We start from the raw sequence: 17,144 nt of genomic DNA on the forward strand, positions 1-17,144 counted from the left end.
TTACACAACGCATCTATCCATAGACGTATGAACATTACTATACAAATAAAACTTTCTAATTTTAATTTCTAAGTTTTGATTCGAAAGTTGATTTATAATTGCACTCTAGATCGAATCTATATGTCTTGCATATCATAATGAACTTCAGTATGTACGCCTAATTGTTTATTCTCAAATGGCTAATTTCACAATTTTAAAAATATCAAGCATTAAGCGTGTTATATATGTATATGTACGTATATCAAGTGATCACGTGACCGACCAGTCTATCAGATGTAGTTACACACCGGTCGTCACAATGCGTTCGCCTTATTTTAGCCTTCGAATGACGCCACCCCGCTGGCTAAGCGAGCAGGCCAACAGAAGAAACAGTGGGAGAAAGAGTGGTGAAAGAGTACCGCAGGGATCACCACAGTGGAGCTTTTAGGTGTTTTCGCTCAATAAGCACTCACAACGCCCGGTCTGAGATTCGAAACCGCGATCCTACGACCGCGAGTCCGCTGCCCTAACCCTGTACTATGAGCATTATTAAAGAGCGAAAGCATACCTATAGCAGCTCTATGAGACGAATTGTACTCTCTAATTTTAAGGTTTAAATTGATAACGTGAAAAGAGTAAGATGCTATTCAGAATTCTTCCAATGATGTATCGGTGTTATTTATGTATAGTTATACATAAATGCAAATCTTTACTTATTCATGCGTGTATAAATGCAAGCATACAAATGTGTGTGTGTTTTTGTATGTGTATAGAGATAGATACATAAATACAATATATATATATACATATAATCTATAAATGAGGGTGAAAAAATTGGATATTAATTTAATAATACCATCAATTTAACACCAAGTGTCTTAGCAAATAAAAACCAGGAATACAATACAAATTTATATATGTGGTTAACTCTAGTGCTAAAAATAGCTCCGTTACTGATATAGCCACTGAAACTCGTTTCCAAGAAGAAATAACACTACATTTAACGTAAGGTAAGTGAAATATAACGAAAAAAAAAATAGATTAACCTTGAACAATTGTTTCATTATTAATGTAATATGCTATTTTACTTACATAACATCCATAAATCTTCAGCAGAGGTTTGTCTTAAATACAATTTATTAGATCGCAGGAGCCTCAAATACACGTGTGGTTTAATCGATTGTATTCGTAGATATGATTTCAAATTCCCCCGCCAAAAGCGTGATAAGATTTACTGGAAACGAATACTGCATAAACCGCACGGAATTTGACGCTCGTGTGATCTAATAAATTGTATTTAAAACAATTGCATATTACATTAATAATGAAACAAATGTTCAGGGTTAATCTATTTTTTCGTTATATTTCACTTACCTTACGTTAAATGTAGTGTTATTTCTTCTTGGAAACGAGTTTCAGTGGCTATACCAGTAACGGAGCTATTTTTAGCACTAGAGTTAACCACATAGTGGTCACTCTCTCATATTTATATATACATACATACATATATATATATATACACACAGATACACACACACACACATACACACACACACACATATATATATATATATATATATATATATATATATATATATATATATATATATATATATATATATATATGTAAGTGTGTGTAGTTGTGATTTTGTGTATGTGTGTGTACACGCTCGGTTATTCATTATGATTTGAACAATTCTAATCGTAATTGGTTGTTACTTAGATACTCATTTTATTCTCTCTGCACGAGTGTGATTTTAAATTGTAGTAATAATATTGATACATATGCAAATATATCATGTTAGAAAAAAATTGAATTCGGGACGAAAATGTCTTATGTATGCAAAGTACCATTGTACACAAGCAATAATGAAGTTCGGGTGTTCATTGTCAGGGCAAATAGAAATATGTGGGCTAACAGATTGTTTAAGGAAGATATTAGGTTGGCCGGAAAGTCCGTGCCAATTTATAGTAGCTTATCTTTCGACTTATATTAGAACATGTTTGTGTCCATAAAATATGAGTTCACTACACCTCCATTTACAGCACAGTTTAAGGTATCTTTTCGTGGAGGAAAGTTTATGTTCCTATAAACGTTGTTAATTCTGTAACCCTTTAAAATGGAAGATAAGTTAGTTCATTTTTGGCACTGGATGCTTTGAGAACAAGACTCAGATGTGTTTCACCAACCCCATATTCACTAAATATTGTTCCTTCAGATTTCCACTTATTCAGATTTCTGCAGAATAGTCTTTATTGTAAAAATTTCGATTTGGATGTGTAAAATGATACCATGATGAATTCTTTGCCATGAAACCACCTCAATTCTGGGAAGATGGAGACGCATTGTGCAACAAAACGGTTCATATTCGGTTGATTAAAAATGTAATGGCCTGCATTTATTGACCTTTTCCTTTCTTTTAAAAATCGGCACGAACTTTCCGGACAGCCCAATATAATAACCATATGATCATTGTAATCGCTCACCATATATCTTTTCTAAACAAATTTAGAAAATGGACGATTACTAGTTAAAACTGTGAGATACTGCAAGCTTAAAACAGACTATCATTACGATAAAAAATGCTTCATAATTTACTGAATAAGAGGCAGTGAATTCGTAATTTACTTGACATGTATATTTAAAGTAATTGGTTACATTGTATATGTAATATACTTTTAGCGTACTGATAAATACTAATTTTGTGCAACGAACAGCAAGAAAATTAATTTAAAAGTTGTGTACAGAATAATTGGATTTCTCACAAATCTAACAACTGATGTCTGTAAACAGAAGATTAATTAAATTTTTGGATATTTAATTTAAAATACTAAAATAATATATTGTATTGAGGAAAAATTATAACAATCAAATCGACTAAGAATGACTAGATATGATATAAATTTGACTTTTGCTATTAAACAAAATCTTGCAGTGACTAATATTGATAAAGAAAATAATTAGACATAAATATTTGTATACGAAGATTTATAACAAAATATCATTACTGACAACGTTTTACTCTCATTGACAACTACGTAAAAATAGCCTATTCTAATTTCTACTAGTAATTTACTATACTTGACAAATGAAAAATCTGATACAGTCGATGCATATAGTTTGCCCGAATATCATGTTTATGTACCGTAATCCGATTGAGTCCAATTCTTGCACCTCATTCTCTTGATACTCTTAAAAGAAAGAGAAGTATGTTGTTTCCATTTTACTTGGTATTAACGTGATGTAAATTCTTTGCCCACTTGCTAGTTAAAAAAAGTTGATAATTTGAGGAGAAAACTTGAGTGTATCTTTTTTACTTATACCTGTGAAAAGGATTATGATATCGCTATGGCTGAAATGATACTTCGTCTCCGGTAGTGTAGTACTCAATATAAGCCAACACTTTGTATCCTGGACACCGCGAAGGACAATATTTCTTCTCGGCACAAACAGTTTGCAATATTGCGCAGGGAAATAATGTATCCTACTGGTAGAATCGTTAGTTCGCCTGAGAAAATGCTTTGCGACATTAAGGGCGTCTATAATTTCTGAACTTACGTACCACTGAGGATGACTTTGCCTTTGATACTGTCGGGGTCGGTAAAAAAAGGACCAGTTAACACTGTGATCCCTGTAAACGACTGATACCTTCCTCTGATATTACTGGCTTTGTGGCAAACATTGAAACCAATATTTGGTAGTGATATAATGCTGTAAGCAATATGATATTATACGTCTACTACATAAATCTAGCCAGCATGAGCGGCCCTCTCATATTGATTTCGAATATAGCATGAAAAATTGAATTGGTCTGAATCATTGTAAAAATTTTGGATTTTATTATATTTGCATTAATATTCTAGAAAATGACGGTAATCATTTTAATATCTAGATTTACATAGATCTCTGAACATTTTTGATGTAACCGCAAACGAGAAGTCTTATATTAATATAACACATTCAATAAAAATATACGCGCATTAAAACACATGTCAGATATAGAAATAAAGGTTATTAATATTCCAAGCAGAAATATGAAGGCATCCATCTGTTTCTGTAATAAAATTATTTTGATCATTTCACGTTGATACAGGTTGTCATTTTTCTTGTTGTTATAATTATTCGGATGATCTTACTTTCGAAATATATCCTATATAAACTAAAATGTCTCTTGCTATCACTGCAGCTATGTTAATTAACATAAATATTGGAATATTCGTGCTGCTGAGAATTCCAAGCGATTTATGTATGCTTTCAACATACAAATGAAATGATCTCGTCAAGCATCGAAGAAAACACTGGACGTATCGTATCTTATCGATCAAAAGAAAGCTCTGTATACATAATATATACATATATATTTTAGAATAATAAGATGGTCAGATTGTTTGTAGGTTATACTATTTTTTTTATTTATCTTATCTACTTATGTAGCTCTTTCTTCCGTTATCTTTTAACAAATGGAAACGCTGAAAATGTAAATATGTGAATAAATAGAACAATGTATAAAATCATCCAACATTCTGACTACCTTATTATTCTGAATATACAATATCTAATCATCACGTAAAAAAAAACTCTCCCTCGCTCTCTCATTATCTCTCTCTCCATATATATATTATATATATATATATATATATATATATATTATAATATATATATATATATATATATATATTTATACATATATATATATAATATATATATATAATATGTGTGTGTGTGTATGTATGTATCGTTTGGGGGTTTGGTTTACAAGGTACTTCATGTGAGTTCCTATATATATATATATATATATAATATATATATATATTATATATTATATATATATATATTGTGTGTGTGTGTGTGTATGTATGTATCGTTTGGGGGTTTGGTTTACAAGGTACTTCATGTGAGTTCCTGAGTTGACGCATAATTTATTGCATCTGGGGAGTGTCATTCTCTATTAATACCTTATTCTTTTAGACTCCGGTTAAGTCTCCCCTCATTTAATAATTTATGATTTTCCAAAATTTTCGTTGCGTCTTGCAACATCTTCAATATTCGTTGACTTGCTCCGTTATCCGTGATATGATTTTTTGTTTCTCTGTGCGCATGTGTGTGTGAATTTGAGTACGCACACAGCAAGTTTGTATGTACGTAGGTATGTATACATACATATGCATATATATATATATATATATATATATATATATGTGTGTGTGTGTGTGTGTGTGTGTGTGTGTATGTATGCGCATACACACTGGCCCACACACATGCGCACAAACAAACAAAAAGAACGAAGGTCTGATAACGGACAGAATCAATGACTATTGAAATATTTGCAAGATGCAACGAAATTATTACCTAAAAATAAGTAGATGAGTGATAATTTAACCGTTGTGTGCCTCAAATATCAAGGCAATTTAAGAGAATGACTCTCTCTAGACACAAATGCACACATACACATCACATACAGACCCATACAGAGGAACATACACACACACAAATATATGTGTGTTTGTATATAATGACACTCCGTCGCTTACGACCAGGAGGGTTTCAGATGATCCTTTCAATGGAAACACCTGCACGACATAATTTGCCAGCTAATATTTAAACATATTTAAAAACAATGGCGTTGTTCATGCCCGTTAAGACTATCAATATATTTCCAGAACTGTAAGAGAAAAGAATATAATAAATTAAGAATATACAGTATTATAAGAATACATATAGATAATTATAAGAATATTTAAGGCATGGATAGTCTAGGGAGTCCTTACTAATGGATGGCTATGGAAAGTACTTACGGATCTGAGATACATATTCAAATAACATGCATTTGTCTGCACGAGAGATGTACAAGGACAAGCGATTAATTCAAAAGTGAATAAATGATAAGGATACGCACATGTTTTGCATCACAGTAAAGGAGCCTGATAGTATATATATATATATATAATATATATATATATATATATATATATATATGACACTATCACCGTTAGCTTCTAGCTTCAGTCCTAATGTAGTATGATCGCAACGTAGTGTATGGTAGTGTAATCTGCTATATTAATACTATTTTAGCGTTGAAAAGGCGACCACTGTTTTTCTTTTCATTTCTTTGGTCACATAATACTCAAAGCCGTGCGCCTATGTCTAGAAATAAACTGCGAGACAGCAAGCACAGAACAGTAACTTCATTGTGTATATACAAGTTCATGCATCACTTAATTATACTTTATGTTGCTTTATGAGAAATTGTTGTTCAATGGACCTACCATAAATCTTTGTAATATGAAAATTATAGGTTTCCATACTTATATACAATAAAATATACATACATAAATACATACATTCTCTCTCTCTCTCTCTCTCTATATATATATATATATATAATATATATATATATATATATCAGTTGTACACATATATTTTAATTGTATACTTTGAAATATGTCATTGTATGTGTGAGTGTGTGTTTGTGTGTGTGTGGTGTATAGTTGTGGTGTTCGTGGTATATATATGTGTTTGTTTGTGTATATGTTTGTGTGTGTGTTTGTCTGTTTTTGCGGTTGCGTTTGTGCGTGCAAGTGAGAGAGAAAAAGATAATTTACTGCAATAATATTATTATGTACGCCTTTGTAGAAAAAGAAAATATACATATATAGAAAATATACACTATATATACAGTTTTTGCAGGTAAATATAGGTGCGTTTCAAATTATTTGTTCATGTCGAAAGATAATACAACTTAAAGCAGTTATATTTATTTAGTAAAGTAATAATTAGGCGCCTATGCAAAGCGACAGTATTATATAATGTCTGCTAAATAATATAAATTTATGAGAGAAAACTCGATCAAATTATAATTTAAACCTACTGACATTATATATATATATATATATATATATATATGTATATATATATATATATATATGTATATATATAGATTTACCGCATTCATCTGTTTTCGCACAGCTATATTATATAAGCGTATAAAACTAAAGCAAAAAGATAACTCAACACGCAGTAAATTCCGTTCGTCAGTAAAGATTGTAAGAATATAATAATATAATATTACAAAATAACAGAAGAAATTATATATATATATATATATATATTATATATATATATCTATATATATATATATATATATATATATATATATATATAATATATTACAATTACTCAATAGCCATGTTTACGTGTTTACTATGAAATTTTAATCTTAACTTATATAAGTAGCAGAATTATAACACAGTAATTTCCCTTTATATAACGCTGTTTTTTCATAGCGTTTTACAGATGGCCAGATAAGCGAAGAGATGGTGTTGTGGATTTCCACTTCGGCATCTGAAACTCAGAGTTTTATCTTGACTATTGAGTAATTGTAACATATTATTTTATAGATAACTTTCCTCTATTTACATAATATTGAGGTATCTTTCTTTCTTTTGTTATCTTACCGTTTTTACCAATATATATATATATATATATATATATATATATATATATAGAGAGAGAGAGAGAGAGAGAGAAAGATGGATATCATTACTAATAAACTTCATGCGAGCCCAAAATTTTTCGGGAATTTATTGTTGCCATTTGTCTAGCGGTGGATTTCAAAGATTATAACATAGAGGCACGAGGCATGTTCTGTATCGCCTCGTGTTTATATGTCAATATTGGCTTTGCTGATGATATCTGCGCCTAGCAAATTATTGTATTTACTGAAGGTAGCTTGAAACCATGTTACAGGAAATAGATGGTAAATGTTTTTTTATTTTTCATTCCCTTTCAAAATTACCCCTAATAGTGGTTTGGATTTTAACTACTCCTTCTAGCGTTTTAGATGTCCTGTTATGGCCATATTTTATGTGTTTAAATGCACACTGTATATGTATATATATATATATATATATATATATATATATATATGTACAGAGAGAGAGAGAGAGAGAGAGAGAGAAAGAGAAAGAAATAGAGAGAGAAAGAGAGAGAGAGAAAGAGATAAAGAGAGAGAGAGAGAATATTTCCGTCTACAAATACATGAAAACAAAAGAATGTTACGCTCGAATACCAAAGCAGTAAGAACAATATAATGCATACGCGTTCATGGCGTTAAAACGGGTATCCTGTATAATTTAAGCCTTCCTTACTACCATATACTCATCAAGAAACGTATAAATATGAATTATAATGTGATAAATAATAACAAGCTACAAGGAATAAATTAATAGCCAAAGTTGTGCAAAAATATGAAATAGCCGATAAAACTAAACATTATCAATTTAGAATTCCAAGAATAAACTTTAAAGAATACAAGTCTAATTTCAGATCTAACCGAAATATAAGGCTCAAATGCCCCTCAAACCCTGACTTAGCTAAGATGAGTAATTTGAATATGGATAAATGAGGCAATTAATTTGCATAATAATCCATATATTAAATATATGAAAGGATATATACCAATTGATAAAAATAACTATTACTCATCCCTAAACCACATACTACTTAATAGCGCAGTTTATTTGCTAAGAAAATCTCTGTACAATGCATGGAAGAAATTTATACGATTTTAACAGCAAGAAAGTCTATTATAAAATTACAGAATAAGTACCGAGTGAAGAAGGTTACAAATGATAGTTTTGATATTACTATGGTTTCAGAGGACACTGCACAAGTTACTGATTTGGTAGGAATCTATATACTGTTTAGTATTTTAGTCTAAATAGGGAATTTCGTGAGTTGGGTGGCGGTCTGTACAGGGTATCTTCGCCGTAGATAACCTCTCTAATAGTAAAATGATGAAGTATAATAAAACATTCTTCAAATTATTTAGGAATATATTACTTCCCATATCAATTGTAAACATACATAACACCGCTATCTAACTCAACATGAATTTACATCTTATTGAAGGAAAACGTAAACTATTCTATAAACATAACACTAACAACACATCGATAAAAACAACCATAAATCTAGAACCATAGCAAAGTAAATAGTAGACAATGCTCCTGGATGTATCTGAAAACTTTTCGCTGATGAAGAACTACTTGAACTCTATGTAAGTCGGGAAAAAGAAAAAATAAATGAAACTTAACAAAAGAGATAGCTACAGGTAATGATGCTAATACGAATATAAGTTAAAATCCTATGGTATTAACTTGGTGGATAATAATAATAATAATAATAATTTAAATAAGGATAGGAAGATTATAATACAGAAACGTATAGAGATGAATACCAATGGCGCTAATAAAATTGAACCGAAAAAATAACAAGAAATCCTGTTAATAAACGGTTATAAAACGTTCTCCACAAGAAATGATAATAGGGATATAAACTAAATTAGCAAAAGCAATTATACGATTAAGAACAATAAAATAGTCAAGGAACATAGTAAAATCCATGATATATAAGCAAACAAGAGACATAACATGAACACACCTTGTATGAATGATTTCTATACAAATAAACTAAATGATAACACACAAAGTTTTATTATTCCCCTTGGAAAAAGATTAGATGTAACCATCCGAAATTATTCAATTCGACTGTTAATAAACATTCTCCTAAATGTAGCAAGTATTGTCGAATTTTCCACTGGTATAGGATAATAATACCTTTTATAAAATTCTAGAAACATAGCACAAATAATTGCAGCACAAACAGTTAAAAGATTAAATTATTTGTACGAGGAGGATATTTACTATAACGTAAATATATTACGTAATAGTTACTAATAAGTAGATAAAGTCAATATATAGATAAATTTAATAAGGAAAACGATTCAATGGAAAACAACAGGTGAAAAGACTAAGAAGTGATCAGAACAGGTAAGCACACATGTTGGACGACAAGCAATGGGAAGGCAAGTATTCATATCAAAAATAGTAACCAAATGCATAGAAACAGCGAAATTAATAATACCGATGTAGTGAGTTCTAAAGCAATGTATACTCAAAATCTTGAATATCAAATGATATAAAGTATATAAATTAGAAAATAAAAGGGAGCAAGCATAGCTATATAAATAAACAGATAAAAACTGAAGATATAGAAAGTAAAGTTAGAGATAAGAAATGTAATAGAGCAACCAGATTATGCCCGTTTGAATTTAACTGTAAAATTAAAAAAACAGTGAACAGATGTAAGGTAAAGTCAGAGTGCCATCCACATTACTACGTTAGTAGTGCAACATTTATCAAACAGAGAATACCCAATTACGAACACTTGTATCAGAATACAAATTAGAAACCATAGACGTGAAAGCCGATCGGCTGTGTGTTCCTGAATTAAAGAATACATTTAACTGATTCAAATAATTGAATGCTCTGTAATACTAAAATGAGAATAGGATTTAAATAAACAAAAGCAACTAAAGAAATTACTTAGCTATAAACTCCTGCATGAATGAAACTTAATTTTAATGAGAGAAAGGAAGTTTAAGCAAATATGATTAACTATAATGCTAAATATTAAATTAATTATGAAATTAGTAAAAAAAAATATAAACCAATTACATAATAATAATAATAATAATAATAATAATGATAATAATGATGATGGTGATGATGATGATGATGATGATGATAACAACAAAAATAATAATAATGATAATAATAATAATACTAATAATTATAACAAATGCCCTGATGCAGTACCAAGCAGCGGCTCTCTTGGCTTATCATGTACATTGTCTCGTCTTGGTATAAAGATGGGCTACAGCAAATATTCTGCTCAATACCACAGATTTGCTTGTCAGTTGTTTGACCGTAACCAGTTGAGCATGTCCCTTAGTGGCCGACGATACGTGCATCTCCGATCACGAGTAGAAGTAGTGGGGGAACATCATAGCCATGTGTCGAGAGGGATTCTTTGGGGTTTGAATGATTCACCTTTGGAAACATGGGTGTTTCATTTAATATCCTTAAACAACCCTTAATCAGGGACCTTGTTGTGTGGGATGGGTTACCCAACCAGAAGAAAATTCTAACTGGGCCCCCACCCGCAAGGTCATGCGCTGTTTATCTTGTTATGAGATCACCATGTCTCGCACATATGGTCGTGATGCATGTGCCTGGTGTACCCTTATCAGACGGGTTGTCATGATGGGTATACTGGGCTTCGTATATTAGTACACCAGTGTCAATTTGATGGCATGCACTGCTCTCTCACTTAATAATGATAATAATAATGATGATGAATGATGATGGTGATGATGATGATGATGATGATGATGATGATGATGATGATGATGATGCTTTCTTTATTATGCACAAAGGTTTACATGAAGGAAAACATTGTGGACAATGGAAAACATTTTTTTTAATCAACAATGTGGGATCTATAATAGAAAGGAACCGTTCCAGGGCTGCTTACGGACAAATCTTAAAGACATTCATGGGTGGCCTGGTTTTTGGGGCAGGTGACTTATTCCTTTCTCTTTTTCCAACTACAGGTGTATGCTCAAGGCAGGCTCTTTCACTCGAACCATTCACACCACATTCATCTACATATCACCAAAATGGCTAGAAAGCAACACTTTCCGCTTTACCCTTATTTTCCTATTAACTGAAACTTGAAGACGTTTATCAGGGATTGGGAAAAGAGAAAAATATTTGTCTTCGGCCTTTCAGTCTCGTCCACAATACAACCGCTTTCCCCATGACCACCAGGCAAATAATTACACCCTTCATGGTTAAAGGAAGTCGGAGGGGCAATTTCACAGCGCATTCAGATGGTGGCCGGATCCTCCCCACACGTGACAGCAGGTGTTCGACATAAATCCACAGGTCAGCATTGCTCGGAGACTGGACGAGTGCGAGCAGGACCGTTTGGTCGTCATGTCTTAATCTCGAACATGTTCGGTTGACGGCACTTAGGTGCCTGACAACTTTCGTCTGGAATAGGCAAAGATACCCGGCAGCATTGCTAGGTCAGAGAATTTCGGAAAGTATCCATAGTTCCCGGGCAGAAAAGTCCCCGGAAATGGGCGTCTAGTTGATCTTCTCTCTTACCTGTATCCTGGAGCTATTCCAAGTTAGCGTTTGCTTGGTGGTGTTTCACTTCAATTGAAAGTAGCCATCGTCACGGACTGGTACTAGAGCAATCGATACATGCTAATGCACCGAAGCGGCATCTACACAGCTGCCTAGTAATGCTTGCATCTATATTTTCTGCAGTGGAACAATTAATTCAACAAATTGTAGTATCATACGATCCTCGGATCATACTGTCGTGACCGATTTCTTCGTTGCTGTGATTTGTAATAGGTGAGTACAATCTACAGAAATATCTACTATATCTCTAATTCCATCCCACCACTCCTCAATCACATCTGTCTGCAACTGATTTAGGCACTCAAAGTTACGTCTACTAAAATATGTGTGAAACTATTACCTACATCCTTCTGCGGGTTCTTGCCAACATTCCTCAATTCCTTGTGCTTCCAAGCAGAAATTTAGAGAATTCTGTGTACATCTTTTAGCCTACCTTTTCAACATGCTTGTGTAATTTCAAAAGATATCCTGTAGCGTGATTATATTTTCTACATATACAGTTGTTGACATTCACTATTTTGTTTACGTCACTGCATCAAAGCTACACTCGAAGAAGGAAGCTGATCACTGACGTGCTCCACCTCTTGATCTCATTTCACCCACCTTCCTTTCAACAACCCCGTCTATCCATGTTATCATCTTGCTATAGTGAGGGCATTGATTTAAATGCAGTTTCCTATTATCTGATGCTGTTGCAACGCACCCATTAATAGTGTTTTTGCGCTCACTCTGCATCATTATCTAAAATGTCTTCAATGCGCGACATTTAATGCTTTCCCGTCACACTGAATTGTTCAATTGTTCAAGTCATGTTATTAAATCATTATTTTCTTTCTCTGAACACCATTTCTTGCAGTTTTGTCATCATGCGGAGAGTTTCGTATTGCTACTTCTCCTCACCTCCTAAACAGTTTCGTAGATTTCAGATATTGATAATATATGTAGCTGAAGAGACTCTTTCTTTAGATATAGCGATGAACTATTAGTTGTTGGAGGTAGGCAAGCTATTTCCTGAAGTAAATTCAGCAATTTTGCAGTTTGTAACATGCACGTGCGCGCGCACACACACACGCACGCAAACACGCACACATAATCCGTCACCACCACACAAATTTATTCGCTTTGTAGTAACCGGTCTCTACCTTAATAAGCGTCATGTATTAGGAGTAGAAACAGTACAACTCTATGTTACCTACTTATAGAATGCAGGACAATGGGAACGAAAGACAACATCCCAATGCTTGTGACCCTCTTAATGAGAAACATAGCAGTAAATATCCTTGTAATTACTCTTGATCAACACTTCAAATCATATGCATAGAAAACAGAAAAAGATGCCTGCTTAGATGACTGCATCATATTTTGGAGCGGAATTAATCAGGATTTGCAGACATTGCTTAAATTAATAAATGACATTCATGAATTATTCCAGTTCGCTATGGAAATATATGAAATGAACTTCTTTTTCTGGACATTCTGATAATTAAAGACAAGAAGACAGTTATAACGCATCTCTACTGCAGTGACACAGCTACGCATAAATATTCGGATTTTATATCTTGTCAGCCATCCCACATTAAATCCTGTTCAGTATTGCAAGACGTATATGCTCAATATTTATATACACAGAATAAGGACAGAAACGAGGGACAGAAATGAATATTTTCCTTCAGAAACAATAAAAGCAAAGTTTTACGCCATAACCAAAAATAAAAACAATCATTACAAACTTTGCTTTGTGGAGGAACAAGCATCATAAAGATAAAGATAAAGCAAAATTATAAATATTCCATTTTTAGCCACACCTAATTATAAAAACCAACGCATTTTATATTCGGTCAAAATATAATTCCGGTTCCCCATGAGACTTTCAATACTCGACAAGAAGCAAAGGAATCATAAATTATTAACTATGGTGCACAATGAGCGAAAAAGAAATGTCTCCTAAGAAAGTAAGGATTCATAGTAGAATAAGAAATGATGAGAATAATAGAGTTCAGAGACCCATGTTGTACGAAGCTTGATAAAATGAAATAAGGTGCAACTAAAAGACACAAGAATAGGAAGGAGATGAAGAAGAATGCAAATAAGAATTACGACACAAAAAAATATGTATTTCATTACATGCTTCAATTACAGTGAAAATTAAATACGAGAAACAGGACAAAAATTAACCAAGCCGTATGCTGCGAACAGGTAGATATCTGTAGAAATCAAATATCTCTTTTTCTTTCGTGAATAAAAGTAAAATATAAGCTACGAAACGCAAAAGTAGAATACGTTGTGAGAATACTAAATTCGTAACAAACTACTTGTGGTATAGACCAAAAACTAACATTGTAATCCAATAAATACGTTATAATGCAAATACCATATTTCACTACTTTTGAAAATCAGGAAAACTGTGCATCTGGTTTCGTAGAGGTAAATAACATGGTTTTAAGCCTATTTTCAAATTCTTTTCTTGACAGTTTTAATCGTGTTGGAAAAATTTTTGCGTCCTGGACATATTTACCACATGGTAAATCAAAACGCCACGAAATGCTAGCGTCAACATTGATGCAGAATCGATCTCTGATGAAATCGGCCTCTAACGCTTAATCTAAACTTGAATAATTTGACATAAATAAAAAAAATACCAATCTAACTAACTAGTGAAATATTCAACCCTAATAAACCGAATATGTGTAATATTAACTTAATTATGCAATGTACAATAAAAAAACAAATATGAAGATAGTAGCAATATCAATCTTGAACGAAAATTAAAGTCGATTAATAACGGTTTAAATCCTATTTTCAATTGAAACCCCAGAACCTAAAACATTGCCATTTAGATACGTATTTAAAAATTACAGCAAAGCCGTAATATAGAATATATGATTTGATCCAACACCGATTGATCTTCCAAGGAAATTCCAGATCTAAACATGTTTTTAATACACGTAATGATTATTCCCCTTCTGTTTACCTAAAGTGGCTATGCTGGAGCAGCTAGCTGTTCTACTTTCATTTAAAAAATTACTGTCTTCCAAATAGAGACAAAATGAAAATACAAATCGCGTTTCATATCAGCGGGAGCTGCTTACCAAGCATGGATCATACTGTTTTCCTCCATTTCTTTCCTATCATCATTATTATGACGAATCACTTTATTCGAAACGTATTTATTCCAATCTTCACATGTTCAGTTGTGTCCAAACAGCATTTAGAAAGTTATTCTTTTTACTTATTAAAAACATCAAAAATGTAGAATAGAGAAATTTCCTCATGTGTCTGATGTAACACATGTTACTTCATGAATATATTGAATATGGAACACACTGGAAGGAATATTTCCCTAATTTATTTTCGCTTTACACAAACGAGGGACCTGACAGGGATACGTCTATCTCAGTGGAATACAACCATAGGTTAATATAGTAGAGGTGCATTGCTATATTTGTCAAGAGGTCGTCGATCAGACTTTTAGGTTAGATCTTTGGGATGTAGAAATGATTTATGTGTATTTTCCCCTTTTTTCCTACTCCTGTATAGCCATGATTCAGGTTTAATCTACCACTCGAGTTAGAGACGGTGACATTTCGATTCATAAATGTCTTCTCACACACGGATCATCTAACATCTTAGATTTTTAAAGATTTTACTAAGGAAGAATGAAAGGCGTAGATTACTGCGACGTGATATAAATTCGGATAGTCACAATAAAAACAGCCAAACTTTCTGTTTGATTCTCTAATGAATCCATGTATTGAGCGCTATAACATTTTTGACTTACTTGTAGTTATTTTAGCATATTTTTATGGAATGTACTACCATCATTCGTGAATTATTCATGCTGTTTCGGAGATTCAGAATTATGGAAGTTTTTAGAACACGCGAGATTACATTTTCCTTCATTCATAATATATTATTATATAAAATCTTCCCGGAATCAGAGAATATAATCTAATGCGTTTTTGAGCAAACGATTATACTTTCAGTGATTCATGCATCTTAGAAGGCAACATAACAGAAAATATATTGCTTGGTATATTAAAATATATCACCTTAAATTTTTTACGAGAGTTATGTCCATTTATGTTTGTGTGTGAACATGGATGTATTTCACACTATTTGTGGCAGTATGAGCATTTGAATTGTTGAATTCAGAATAAATGGTTCCTGAAAATGTTCGACAAAATCTACTGTGCAAAATTACACTCGTGAAACGAAAATGCTTATGTAATTGTTGTTTTTGAGAAAAACGAGACATTATTTACAATTTTTGCATATAGTTACCGTTTGTCTGAGATTTTAAGAACAAATAGATATATGGGGTAAAGCTAAAACAATACGCTTATCATTATTAATCGTTCGTATATGGATACGGAGATGATTATATTTCCGTTGGTAAGAAATAAAGAACCTATAAAATCTTTATTAGTTGTAGCATCTTCACTGTCAATTCTCTCAGCTCGACATATATTACATATAAAATATGTCGCTATCGTAAAATATCCTTTCAGAACAATTTTCGAAAGTAAAATCCGTTCATATTGAAAAACTTTATTTGTGTTGATTGTCCGGAGAGTGCTTAAAACATTTTCCTGCTTGTAAACCCAACGGAGATATTACCTATTGTAAATCAGATATCGTCTATATTACAAGACGTTTCATAATATTCTAATTGTGATTTCAACAAAAAAATAGTTATTGAATAAAAATATCTTCAGGCAAGTATTTATCAAAAGTCATGCGCTCTTTAACATAGTTATATACAGAGACTTAACTGCGCACAAGACGGCACACAAGCACACCCACAAACACAGACACAAGCACGCGCACAGATACACACACTCACTCACATACACACATACACACATAGCATATCTGTGAGTACGTGTGTGTGGGTATGCTTGCGTTGAAAATGTGAAAGTGAAGAGAAATACATTGACCTCCGTGCGGATTTTATTAAATCAAACATAGATATGTCCTAAATTCAGCAGTATTTCACACTTTTTACATTGTGAAATCTATTCTAATTCCCATGCTGATTAAATTGTCAACTAACCCAGTCCTTTTCGCAGGCTCTACAACGTGTATCCAAGTAAACATTTATAAATTTC

Source organism: Octopus sinensis, linkage group LG19 (assembly GCF_006345805.1).
Source record: "Octopus sinensis linkage group LG19, ASM634580v1, whole genome shotgun sequence".
In the NCBI taxonomy this organism is placed as follows: Eukaryota; Metazoa; Mollusca; class Cephalopoda; order Octopoda; family Octopodidae; genus Octopus; species Octopus sinensis.